Below are 14,194 nucleotides of genomic sequence, written 5' to 3'. Positions count from 1 at the left end.
AAGCTCAAGCGTCTGTACAGCAAGCTATAGATGCTGCAATGATATCTCCAATAGTGCAACCACCTACTAATGTTGGTGTCGACATTTTCGCCCCACCAGCAAAGGTTGCCAAAGAAGAATGGATGGCTGATCACAAAGAGAGTTTTAATTGTCTAAATCATAGCCAAGTACAACTTCAAAAGGACAGTGAGCATAATATAGATGGCCACAAGAACACTGGAAGTGATCATACATTACCACAAATGATAGTGAGTCATACAAACTTCCACCCTGATGGCTTAGATATGTGTAATCATTTGCAAGCAGAAGATATGACCTCACAGGCTACCACCAATCGATTAAGAGCTGAACTTGCCAAAGAACCCCGAAAAGTTGCTGTATATGAGCAAGAACTTCAAAAACCTCCAGAGACAAAGTATCAACTTGAAGAAGCTCATGGTCAGCTAAAAGAGCAGAAACAGTTATCTAGTAAAAGGCTATTGGTCAAAGAACAGCAGGTTGCTGATCTTCAAATAAAGCCTTCATATTCTGAGGAGAAGCTAAAGGAGATAGCAGCAGTTGTAACCAAACTGCAGCAACAGCTAAATGGAGTGAAGCAGCAGTGCCAGGATCGGCGGAGCTTTCGAAAGAGTGCCCAGCAGAGAGCGAAGGTGTTGGAGTTGAGACAAGAGCTTGTACCAGTCCAGGAAAGCCTGAACAGGTTTGCCTTCCATGTTCCAGTATTAAAGGTAAGCTTTGACCGAAGAGGATTTAGTCCACATGAAGGTGGATCGCAAGGACATCGAAGTGTTGGACTTTGAAAGGCCAACCATATACTTCATCCCGCCATTTCATTCAGATCAATCTGCAGAGACTGTAGGAGAGCTGAAGGATGAAACACTAGAGGAAGTCAAAGGGATGATGAATCTATGAGTTAGAACAGTTATAGTTTTAGATTAGTTGATATTTTGTGTTAGTTATTTCTTATTAATAAGGGGGTAAAACTTATTAATAAGTTTTAGGTGGGGAGTGTCATGCCACGAGCAGGCAGAACATTACCTGCTGCCCTGTCTCTTTAAGGTTCCAAAGGGGCGGAGCTTAGCCTTGGCTCCTGCCAGCCTGAAATGGCAGTTATTTTTGTCAGAATTTGTCAGTTGGTGAGGCTCTGGAAGGAAGTGTAGGAAGTAAAAGGATCACAGAAATTCACGTCACGTTGGAACTGTATTCAAATTAGATTAAAAAGCCACAGGCTACAGCAATAGAGAAAGCCATGTCAACAACACTGCATTGATGTCACCTCAAAGATACAAAGAATCCAGTCATAACAAGACTTTATACTCTGTGGCAATATCTATCCAGAACTGCATAGACTCAAAGATTTCTTTCCTCACAAGAGACTTCATAGTGGCAACAAGGGGAAAAGAGATCAATTTTGTCTATTAATAAAATATTTTGTTTTACATCACACAGTGTCCAATCTGTCCTTCGTGCTATGGGTCCTTCCAGTTCATTTAGTTAACCATGGAGGCAGAACATATTCCTTTGCCTTATTTTCTCTTCCCCTTCCTTCCTTCTCTTCCTTTGTCTTCTTTTCTCTTGTCCTTCCTTCCTTTTTCTCTTCTCTTCCCATATATTCCTTTGCCTTATTTTCTCTTCCCCTTCATTCCTTCCCTTCCCTTCCTTTGCCTTCTTTTCTCTTGCCCTTCCTTCCTTTTTCTCTTCTCTTCCCATATTTCCCTTTGCCTTCTTTTCTCTTCCTCTTCCTTCCTTCCCTTCTCTTCCTTAACAGACTCATGGTTGAATAGGGGCAGATGGACCTCAAGGAGAGCGGTACAGGAGTCCCTCGGTCAAATACTATCTGTGAGCCCAAGTGTAGTCAAAATTAAGTTCATTTCATGGCTACATAGGGAATTTCAAGCTCAGGACCGCTCCATACGTCTCGTTATCACCTTTGATGATAGCACTTTAATTGAAGCACTTTGGGCGCATAAACCCCTGTTGAATTCATGGGGTATTAATATTAGGAAGGTATTTCTGGACCCCACAATCCGCCCCTTGATGGCAGGTTCGGAACTGCATTTTCAAGGTACCATTAGTTCCAGAATGGTTAGTGCCCATGACTCTTTATCTAGGTCCCCTCCACTCTTAGAATCTTGTGTAGTGTCCCCCATTTCAACTCTAGACCCTTCCCAATCCATTCTCGATTCCCGCCCAGAGACATTGCTCTTGTTTAGTCAATCTAGTTCCCCTGACTGCTCCATCATCTCATCATTACAGGATTCATTCTCAGACTCTAAGCAAGATAGAATCCTGAGTAGCTCCCCATTTATGGACAGCTGACTAGGGCATCGCAATGAGAGCTCTATCCTGCCTGTCGCCCTGGGGGGGGGGGGGTGGACAGGAGCCTGAGGGAGACCATTGAGGTCGTGTGGGGGAGGAGGAGGAGTGGTCACCTTTATCCCAGGGATAAGCGCAACAGAGTTCTTGCGACCCTGGAGAAGGATAGGAGTGGTAGCCTCCATGACAGTCCCCTCCGTTTGAAGGTCCTGCTATTTAATGCCAGATCCGTCAATGGTAAATCAGCTATCATCCAGGATTTGATCCTGGATGAAGCGGCGGATCTGGCTTGCATCACCGAGACCTGGTTGGATGAGCCCGGCGGGGTAAATCTCGCCCAGCTGTGTCCTCCAGGTTTCGGGGTGCAACAGCAGGCCAGAGCCGGGGGGCGGGGAGGTGGCGTTGCGGTGGTCTTTCGGCAGACAATCTCCCTGGTCAGGTGCGCCATCCCGCAATCTGCAGGTTTTGAGTGTGTCCATCTTAAGGTGGGTACCCGGGACAGTTTGGGGATTCTGCTGGTGTACCGTCCACCCCGCGACACGGCAGTCTCCCTGCCCAAGCTGGCAGAGGTGATCTCTGGTGCGGCGTTGGTCTCTCAGCGGCTGGTAGTGCTGGGGGACTTTAACATTCATGCTGAGGCCACATTAACTGGTGCAGCTGAAGACTTCATGGCCGCCATGACGACCATGGGACTGTCCCAAGTGATATCTGGTCCCACTCATCAAGCTGGACACACACTTGACCTGGTGTTTGTTGCGGCAGATGGTGAGGTCAGAGTGGAAGAGCAAAATATTCTTCCGTTGTCATGGTCCGATCACCACCTGATCAGTTTAAGACTCACTGTGACCTCAAACCTCCGCAGGGGTGGTGGACCCATTAAGATGGTCCGCCCCAGGAGACTGATGGATCCAGATGGATTCTTGAGGTCTCTTGGGGATCTTCCTGTCATGGAGGCTGACGATCCTGTCGATGCCTTGGTAGATCGCTACAATAGCGAGATGTCCAGGGCAATTGACATGATCGCCCCCGAACGTCCCCTCTCATTGCGAAGAGTCACTTCGGCTCCCTGGTTCACGGAGGAGCTGGCAGTGATGAAGCGCTCGAGGAGGGGACTAGAGTGCCACTGGCGGAAAACTTGTAGCGTTTCTGACCGAGCACGGGCTAGAGCCGCTATTAGGGCCTACTCCGCGGCTTTGCGGGCAGCCAGGAAGACCTTCACGACTGCCCGCATAGCGTCTGCAACTAACAGACCATCGGAGTTGTTTCGGGTCGTCGGGGAGCTCCTTCACCCTCCTGAGGGGGGAGGGGCACCCGAAGACTCGGCAACTCGGTGCAGCGAGTTCGCGCACCACTTTGCAGACAAAGTCGCTCAGATTCGCTTCGACTTGGATGCTAGTTTTGTTGCAATGCCAAAAGAGGTAACTGAGGCACCTGTCTGTTCAAACTTGTGGGATTCGTTTCAGCTTGTTCGCCCGGATGACGTGGACAGGATCCTTGGGGCGGTGAGAGTGACCACTTGCTCTGCAGACCCTTGCCCCTCGTGGCTAATTAAATCGGCCAGAGGAGGGTTGGTAGAGTGGTTTGTGATGATAATTAATGCCTCTTTGGATCAAGGCAAATTTCCATCTGTCCTCAAACAGGCCATCGTGAGGCCTATATTGAAGAAGGTCTCCCTTGATTCGGCCATTCTAAACAACTACAGACCAATCTCGAACCTCCCTTTCTTGGGCAAGGTCCTGGAGCGGGTGGTTGCCTCGCAGCTCCAGGGTTTCCTGGATGACACCGATTTTCTGGACCCATCGCAGTCTGGCTTTAGACCTGGTCACAGTACTGAGACGGCTTTGGTCGCCTTGGTGGATGACCTCCGCAGGGAGCTGGACAGGGGGAGTGTGACCCTGCTGGTTCTCTTGGACATCTCAGCAGCTTTCGATACCATCAACCATGGTATCCTTCTGGGACGGCTCTCCGGGATGGGCCTTGGGGGCATGGCTCTGTCGTGGCTTCAGTCCTTCCTGGAGGGCCGTTCCCAGTTGGTGAAGCTGGGGGACACCTGCTCGGACCCCTGGCCTTTGACCTGTGGGGCCCCGCAAGGTTCCATTCTGTCCCCCATGCTTTTTAACATCTACATGAAACCACTGGGAGAGGTCATCCGGAGTTTTGGAGTTCGGTGCCATCTCTACGCAGATGACACTCAACTCTACTACTCCTTTCCACCGAACTCCAAGGAAGCCCCCCAGATACTGAACCTGTGCTTGGCAGCTGTGATGGGCTGGATGAGGGCGAATAAGCTGAAGCTTAATCCCGACAAGACAGAGGTCCTCCAGGTCAGTCGTATGTCCGATCGGGGTATTGGGTGGCTACCTGTGCTTGACGGGGTCGCACTCCCCCTGAAGGCGCAGGTCCGCAGTTTGGGGGTCCTCCTGGACTCAGCACTGACGCTTGATGCTCAGGTGTCGGCCGTGGCCGGGAGGGCCTTTGCACAATTAAAACTTGTGCGCCAACTGCGACCTTACCTCGTGAAGTCTGATCTGGCCACGGTGGTCCATGCCTTAGTTACCTCTAGACTGGACTATTGCAATGCACTCTACGTGGGGCTGCCCTTGAAGACGGCCCGGAAACTCCAACTAGTTCAACGTTCGGCAGCCTTGCTTCTAACTGGAGCAAATTATAGGGAGCGGTCAACCCTCCTGCTTAAGGAGCTCCACTGGCTGCCGTTCACCTTCTGGACCCAATTCAAGGTGCAAGTGATCACCTACAAAGCCCTGAACGGTTTGGGACCCTCCTACCTTAGTGATCGCCTCTCCCCCTACGAACCTGCACGATCTCTTCGTTCGTCGGGGGAGGCCCTCCTCTCGCTCCCACCTCCGTCACAAGCGCGGTTGGTGGGGACGAGAGAGAGGGCCTTCTCCGTGGTGGCCCCTTCCCGGCTCTGGAACTCGCTTCCCAGGGAAATCAGGCAAGCCCCCACCCTGGTAGCATTCAGAAAGAGCTTGAAAACCTGGCTCTTTACTCAAGCCTTTAGATAAAGATTGCTAATCCAGAAGCAATCTGTATCTGTGACCATTCTTGTACCGGTTTGCACCTTTTACCTTTGTCAACTCGATATAGACACAGGGTCTATTCCCATCCCAATTTGCACTTCCAGAATTTGCAGCACTTTATCAGTCACCTTGTGTCTACAATATTTATATAGTGCACCTTACCCAGTCTACTTTTACAATCTCTCAGTTTTAATCCATGTTTTTATTAGTTCTTGTTTTTTATTGGCTAATGTTTTATTTTTATTTTTTTATTTTTTATTGTGCAAGTTGTTGTCTATTGCTGTGTTTTATACTGCTACTGTTTTTATTCGGGCTTGGCCCCATGTAAGCCGCCCTGAGTCCCCTTCGGGGAGATAGAGGCGGGGTATAAAAATAAAGTTATTATTATTATTATTATAGATGGTACATAACTCCAGAAAAACTCTCAAATACACACACACACACACACATATGATATGTTGGGACTAACGAATTCTGAATAAAAATCCACACAGACATGGAAACTATTCTAGAGTACAAAATCCCATTAAAACCATAACTTTTTCTACTGGGAAACATCAAGAAAGACTCTTTCTTTATATGACAACAGAAGCAAGAACTGAATACGCAAAACTATGGAAACAACAAGACATGCCAACACCAGAAAACTGGATGACAAAAGGTTTTGAAATGGCCAAATAGGACAAACTAACTTTAGCTGCACAACAAACAAATACACAGAAACTTCCAAGAAGAATGGAAGCCATTCATTGAATTCACAAAGCAAAGGAAGATGGCCACAGAAGGATCTGTTGACTAAAATATTATTAATAGTATACAGTTACATTTTGTACTATTTCTGAACTCTTTATTCAAGAGACTTTGAATAATTGACCTATCAGCACTCTTTGATTAGAACACAAAAGGTTGCGAGCTTTGTTAATTAGGTATTTTAGAGCGACAACATATATATTAATACATATTTGTGTAGTGTTTAAATAAAAGAAGATAACAATGTAACATAGTGAATTCTTACCCACACAATCCTAATTTACTAACTAATGGAATTGATATTTTAGATCTATATGGCAGTCGTTATGATATGAAATACATGCAAAGAACTGGAAAAGAAGGCGGGAAGGAGAGTGGATAGCGTGGGAAGGCAAAGTCCTGAGGACAAGAGTGCATTTGTTTCTGTCACAGAGGACATTTGGATCTTCCAAAACTTTAGACACTGTCTATAATACTAGGGCTTGGGTTAAAGAGATCGATGTAAAAGACAAGGCTTCTCTCCCCCCCTCCACCCCCTTCCTTTTCCTCATGATACAGAAGACATTGATATAGTTCTTTTAAAAAATATAGACACCCCTTGTTATACAGCAGACGCATAATATTCAATATTCAAAACAATTCTACAATACATTTTTGCATCCACTGTTATTTTCACCCATATATATATATCTATATATATAAAAGAGTAATGGCATCAGGGCAGTGGACAAAACAACAAAAGTACAGGCCCCCCAACCTCAAAATTTGACAACAAAACCCATCATCCACGGCACTAGGTTGATACAACAAAAAGAAAAGAAAAATAAAGTCCTAATTAGAGAGAGAGTAATAATTGTTTTTATCCAATTGCTGCCAGTTAGAGTGCTAAGCTCCGCCCACTTGGTTTCCTAGCAACCTACTCAGCTCACGGGACAGGCACAGTTAGGCCTCACTTAGGCATTTTCCATAGATTATCTGATTTTAACTGGATTAAATGGCAGTGTAGACTCAAGGCCCTTCCACACAGCTATATTACCCATTTATAATCTTATATTATCTGCTTTGAACTGGATTATCTTGAGTCCACACTGCCAGATAATTCACTTCAGTGTGCATTTTATACAGCTGTGTAGAAGGGGCCTCATATAATCCAGTTCTAAGCAGATATAAGATTATAAATATACAGTAGAGTCTCACTTATCCAACATAAACAGGCCGGCAGAACGTTGGATAAGTGAATATGTTGGATAATAAGAAGAGATTCAGAAAAAGCCTATTAAACATCAAATTAGGTAATGATTATACAAATTAAGCACCAAATATCATGTTATACAACAAATCTGACAGAAAATGTAGTTCAATACTCAGTAATGCTATGTTGTAATTACTGTATTTGCAAATTTAGCACCAAAATATCACAATGAATTTAAAACACTGACTACAAAACATTGACTACTAAAAGGCAGACTGCGTTGGATAATCCAGAACTTTGGATAAGAGAATGTTGGATAAGTGAGATTCTACTGTAATATGAAATAATTACTGTGGTAATCCAGAACAACCCAATTCTGCCATGGAGGACACAATCCAAGCACGCCCAACAGATGGCCACCCAGCCTCTCAATAATAATAATAATAATAATAATAATAATAATAATAATAATAAGAATAAGAATAAGAATATTGTACAATCCTAAGGTTAGCAGATACCCCTAAGGATCATCCAGTTCAACTTCCTTATATCATGCAGGAGGACACAATCCAACCACTCCTGACAGATGGCCATCCAATATCTGCACAATAATAACACACATCGAATCATAGCATCAGACAGTTAGGAGACACACCTAAAGGCCATCCACTCCAACTCAACTCTGCCATGGAAGACACAATCCAAGCACTCCCAACAGATGGCCACCCAGCCTCTCAATACTAATACTACTACTACTACTAATAATAACAACATCATACGGTCCTAAGGTTTGGAGTTACCCCTAAGGGTCATCCAGATCAACTTCCTTCTACCATGCAGGAGGACACAATCCAAGCGCTCCTGACAGATGGCCATCCAGCCTCTACATAATAATGATGATGAAGATGATGATAATAATAATAATAATAATAATAATAATAATAATATCTGCCTAGAAGATCAGGGGGCAGAGGACTCCTACAAGTAAAACAAGTAGTCAAAGAAGAAGAACATGCCCTGGCAGAAGATGGAAAGCAAAGTGAAGAACCTGCTTTGAGTGAAGTCAAAAATCAGAAACTCCTCAAAGCACAGCAGACAAAAAACCAGTAAAAGAAAACCACACTACAAACTAGAGCTGACAACTGGCACAACAAAACATTGCATGGAAAGTTCCTTGACAAAATTGAAGGAAAAGCTGATAAGGAGAAGACCTGGCTCTGGCTCACAAATGGGACCCTGAAGAAGGAGACAGAAGGCCTGATCCTTGCAGCCCAGGAGCAAGACATCAGGACAAATGCAATTAAGGCCAAGATCGAAAAATCAGCTGATGACCCAAAATGCAGACTGTGCAAGGAAACAGATGAAACCATTGATCATATCCTCAGCTGCTGTAAGAAAATTGCACAGACAGACTACAAACAGAGGCACAACTATGTGGCCCAAATGATTCATTGGAACTTATGCCTCAAGTGCCACCTCCCAGCAGCAAAGAACTGGTGGGATCACAAACCTGCAAAAGTATTGGAAAATGAGCACGCAAAGAGACTGTGGGACTTCCGAATCCAGACTGACAAAGTTCTGGAACACAACACACCAGACATCACAGTTGTGGAAAAGAAAAAGGTTTGGATCATTGATGTTGCCATCCCAGGTGACAGTCGCATTGACGAAAAACAACAGGAAAAACTCAGCCGCTATCAGGACCTCAAGATTGAACTTCAAAGACTCTGGCAGAAACCAGTGCAGGTGGTCCCGGTGGTGATGGGCACACTGGGTGCCGTGCCGAAAGATCTCAGCCACTGGCATTTGGAAACAATAGACATTGACAAAATCACGATCTGCCAACTGCAAAAAGCCACCCTGCTGGGATCTGCACGCATCATCCGAAAATACATCACACAGTCCTAGACACTTGGGAAGTGTTCGACTTGTGATTTTGTGAAGCGAAACCCAGCATATCTATCTTGTTTGCTGTGTCATACAACGTCGTTGTGTCAATAATAATAATAATAATAATAATAATAATAGAAGCATAGAATCCAAGAGTTTGGAGAGAATCCTAGGGGCCATCCAGCCCAACCCTTTCTACTATGCAGCTGGACACAACCCAAGCTTTCACAACACACGGACAACGTATAAATACTATACAATACTAAAGGTAAAGGTAAAGGTTTCCCCCTGACGTTAAGTCCAGTCATGTCTGACTCTGGGGCCTGGTGCTCATCTCCATTTCTAAGCCGAAGAGCCGGCATTGTCCGTAGACACCTCTAAGGTCATGTGGCTGGCATGACTCCATGGAGCGCCCTTACTTTCCCGCCGGAGCGGTACCTATTAATCTACTCACATTTGCATGTTTTTGAACTGTTAGGTTGGCAGGAGCTGGAGCTAACAGCAGCCGTTCCCGCCGCTCCCGGGGTTTGAACCAGGGACCTTTTGGTCTCCAGCTCAGTGCTTTAACGCACTTCGCCACCGGGGCTCCTTATACAATACTGCACAGGGACATAGACCCCCTCTATCCTCACCACTTTCACAGTACACAAATAACCAAATGCATACTAAACATAAAGACAACCATACAACAGACATTCAATACCACCACTACCTCAACAAGTTCTCACCAACACCACCAGACAACGCCACAGCAACGCGTGGCCGGGCACAGCTAGTGTGTATATATATATACATATATATATATATATTATGCCATACCACCGTGTGTCCCCCGTCCCGCCCAAGCAATTTCTTTGATACCTCATCTGTCCCAAATTTCGTTTCCTCTTGTGGAGGTCATTCTCCATCCCTCCATCTCAGGCCAGGAAGGAAGGAGTGAGAGATGGAGGCGGGACACACAAATAAAGTTGTTGCTGAGGTGTTCCTGCGAGTATCTTTGTAGATCTTAGGAAACTATTTCTTGATTTAAGGCATTGACATGCTGGCTGATATCCAAACAGGGGATGGGCCAGAGATGTCACTGCCTTGGTCCTTTCATTACAGGCTGCTACTTCCCCACAGATGTCAGATGGTGCCATAATCATAATAATAATAATAAATACCATTTCATTTCTAGACTGCCCTCTCTCCCCAGAGGGACTCAACAGTATCATTTCTCCAGTGGTGTGGGGCGCAGACATCCTGTGACGGTGCGGCATGTCTCATGAAGAGCCACGTCCACTGTTTGAACGTGGTGAGATGTCTTCCCCACTGGGCCTGTGAATTCAGCAGCAGAGGAGCCAAGCGCCTGTCTTTCCAGGGCCTGGTTGGGATCCCCAGGTTGTGCCAGTCAGCTTTTGTACCATGTGATTTCTACCACCCACTTTTGGCTTGAGAGTCAAGCAGGGCTTCTTGTTGATTGCTGTCTTGTATATTGTTCCTGTTTTGTATGGGATCTTTCTGTGAGCCACGCCGAGTCCCCTCTGGGGGAGATGGTGGCAGGATACAAATGTTGTTGTTGTTGTTGTTGTTGTCCCTTTGTCTGCATGTCCCTCTGTTGTGAATGTCCATGCCAGCTGATCCCTGGGGGCCCCTCCCTTTCCGAGCGCCCTTCCTTCCTTCCTTCCTTCTCTTGGTCTGTTGACCTCCCTTCCCCAGTCCCTTGCTCTCTCTCTCTCTCTCTCTCTCTCTCTCTCTCTCTCTCTCTCTCTCTCTCTCTCCGCAGTCTTGAGGTGGAGGTGAAGGGGAGGCCTGCGGGGCCTGAGGGGAGGCCTTCTGGGAGTTGGAGTCCAAAACCCCGCCCCGGAGGGAGGCCCGGAGCTTGCCCAGGCCTGGCTGAGAGAGAGAGAGAGAGAGAGAGAGAGAGAGAGAGCGGTGGTGGCCTGTGTTCCCAGGGAGAGAACGAGAGAGGAAGGCCCGCCTGGGAGTGGGCCAGGCCCGGGCCCTCCTCGGCCTCCCCTCCCTCCCTCCCTCCCTCCCTCCCTCCCTCCCTTGGGCCTTGGCTCCTCTTGGGCCCTCGGGAGGAGGCCTGGCAACGAGACTCACCAGGACTGACGAGGCGGAGGACGAGGCCGCAGGCTCGGGCTCGGAGAGAAGGAAGGAAGGAAGGAAGGAAGGAAGGAAGGAAGGAAGGAAGGAAGGAAGGAGGCAGGCCCCGCCCCTCCCCGCCCCTCCCCCCTCGCTCCCGGCTCAGGCCTCGGCCTTCCCAACGGTCACTCAGCCCGTCACATGACCCGCGGGCGGGAAGGCCAGGGCGAGGCTGCCCGGAGACTGGTGACGCGGAGAGACCAGGCCGATCCCCATTGGCCCATTTCTGGAAGGACCCTTCACGGCCCAAGGGCGAGGGGAGGGGAGGGGGCGTTCCTGCCCGGAGACCGATGACGCGCGAGAGGAAGGCGGGTTCCCATTGGCGGACCGTGAAGCGAAGGGGGGAAGGCGGGGGGGGGGGGGGGGAGAAGCGCCTAGTTCCCTCAGGCGAAGCCCCGCCTTCCACCCTTTCCTGTGAGCGCCCTTCGAGGAAGAGGGAGGAGGAGGAGGAGGAGGAGGAGGAGGAGGAGGAGGCCTTTCGGGAGAGAGAGAGAGAGAGAGAGGAGCAGGTCAGGGGCAGCTGGGTGAGGGTTCGGGGTCCCTGCTGACGGGCCTCCCTTCCCCGTCCGGCCTTGGTCTGTCTGTCTGTCCCGGGGAGGCTGCGGCCTGCTCGGCCCTCCAGGCCCTCTGCGCATGCGCCTTCCAAAACGGGGCAGCCAGGTTGCTGACACCCCCCCCCCCCCCCTCCACTGACTGACAGCCTGTCACTGGGCACAAGTCAAAGGGCTGGTGATGGCCTTTCAAGCCCTGGATGGTTCAGGTCCAGACTGTTTGGCTGATCCCATCTCATGGGCTACGCTTTTGGGATGTTGTGTTTTAGAGGCACTGATGTATTAATTCCTTGGGATTGGAATGCATTTGATTGTATATTGTTGGGATTGGTCCCCAGAGAAACCACCCCAAGTCCCCTCGCAGAGATGGCGCGGGATACAAAAATAAAGTTGTTGTTGTTATTATTATTATTTGAAACATAACAAGATGAGTCCACAGCAGACACTCTGCTGGCTGTCTTGGATCACACCTCGGACACTTCCCCAATGTCTAGGACTGTGTGATGTATCGGCGAGTAATGCGTGCCTCTCCCAATAAGGTGGCCTTCTGCAGCTGGCAGAGGGTAATTTTGTCAGCGCCGATTGTGTTTAAGTGCAGGCCAAGGTTTTTAGCCACTGCACCCACTGGGACCACCTTGACTGGCTTGTGCCAGAGTCCTTGTAATTCGATCTTTAAATCCTCATATCATGTCAGCTTTTCTAGTTGTTTCTCCTCAATCCTGCTGTCACCTGGGATGACAATATTGACAGTCCATACTTTTTTTTAACACGATCGTGAGGTCAGGGGTCTTGTGCTCCAAAACCCTGTCTGTCTGAATTCGGAAGTCCCAGAGTAGCTTGACATGTTCATTCTCTGTAACGTTTTCGGGCTTGTGATTCCACCAGTTCTTTGTTGCAGGCAGATGGTATTTGTGGCACAAGTTCCAATTAATCATCTGAGCAACGGTGTTTTGCCTCTGCTTGTAGTCTGTCTGTGCAATCTTTCTGCAGCAGCTGAGGGTGTGATCTATTGTTTCATCTGTTTATTATTATTATTATTATGGAGCTCCTGATCTGCTGAACTGCTGTTGTTGCTGCTTTGCCCTTTTTGACTGCTTTGTCCTTTTTTGGAAATGGCAACAGACGCATAACCCGGACCCTTCCCTCGGCAGAGAGGGCCGTCCTGCGGAAAGAAGGGCGTCTGCAGGGAGGGATTGGCGGAGGCCGTGCAGAAGAAGCTCCAGGCCGAAGTGGAGAAGGAACAGCAGGTGCCAAAAGGTGAGGCGGACGTGGGAGTAGTTTGGGTATCTTTAGCTGAGAGGGAAAGAAAGGCCGAGGGGACAGGAGAGCCAATATGGGGAAGGATGTCCCACTGAGGAGAAAAGGGCAAGTTTTTCCTGCTACTCTGGAGACTAAAATGGAAAGCAGTTGATTCACATTGTGGGAAAGAAGCTTCCAACTAAACATTGGGAAGCATTTCTGGATGGCAAGAGCAGTTCAGCCATGGAAGCCTGGTCCCTTCTCAGGAGCCTCCCTTCCCAAGCCCTGGCCTTCCACTTCCGGGGACTCCATGTCCCAGAATCCCTGATCTTGGGCCAAGGCAGCTGAGGCTTCTGGGTGCTAAAGTCCAAGAAATCCCAGAGGAATAGAGTTTGGGAATCCCTGCTCAAGAGAGTGGAGGGAATAATGATAATAATAGTAATAGTAATAACTTTCTTTCTAACCCTCCCTCTCTCCCCAAAGGGAATGGCTCTCTTGGACTACAACGCCCAGAAACCCTCCTGGCATGAGGGTTGGAGGAACCTGGGAGTTCTATCCCAAGACAAATATCTCCCAAGTCCTTGAGGAGGAGGCGGGGGAGGGGGAGGCGGCAGCCTTGGCCTAGGACTGAGACACGAGGAATCCCCGAAGCCAGAGGGTTGGGAGAGACCCCAAGGGCCACCCTGCCCCACCACCTTCTGCCAGGCAGGGAAACACAATCCAAATCCTCCCGACAGATCTCCATCCAGCCTCTGACTAAATCCTCCAAAGAAGGAGCTCCCACCAGACTCTGAGGCAGAGAGTTCCCCTGCTGAACAGCTCTTCTTCTTGCCCTCAGGAAGTCCTTCCTCGTGTTTGGGAGGAATCCCTTTTCTTGCCGTTTGACCTCCTGGCTCCGTTGTCCCTTAGTCTCCAGAGCAGCAGAAAGGAAGCCTTTCCCCCTCCTCTTCCTCACCAATGGGACATCTTTTTGGATTTTGAAACATGCCTGCAGTCAAATCTGGATGACTGACAGAACTTGGAGGACTCTCCTCAAAAATAAAACTTGACAAGCCTAGCAAACATAGTCACATAGTGTAAATGTACAC

The 14,194-nt window shown here is 48.2% G+C and overlaps 2 protein-coding genes across 2 annotated transcripts in view; one reads left to right on the top strand and one right to left on the bottom strand.

The window, feature by feature from the left end:
* The window catches only part of LOC107983763 (zinc finger protein 239-like), a 284,070-nt gene that overhangs the window by 58,675 nt on the left and 211,201 nt on the right, over nt 1–14,194 (bottom strand). The gene's annotated exons all lie outside the window — the stretch shown is intronic.
* LOC103282416 (zinc finger and SCAN domain-containing protein 2) overlaps nt 1–14,194 on the top strand; it is a 136,603-nt gene that overhangs the window by 116,271 nt on the left and 6,138 nt on the right. The window contains exon 1 of the mRNA XM_062973060.1: nt 13,014–13,124. The gene's annotated coding sequence lies outside the window, so the exon portion shown is untranslated. Of the gene's footprint in view, nt 13,125–14,194 lie in introns of the transcript that reaches the window.

The sequence above is a fragment of the Anolis carolinensis genome, chromosome 2, assembly GCF_035594765.1.
Source record: "Anolis carolinensis isolate JA03-04 chromosome 2, rAnoCar3.1.pri, whole genome shotgun sequence".
Taxonomy (NCBI): Eukaryota; Metazoa; Chordata; class Lepidosauria; order Squamata; family Dactyloidae; genus Anolis; species Anolis carolinensis.
Note: the sequence above shows the minus strand (reverse complement) of the source record. Positions and strands in the feature narration are given on the sequence as shown.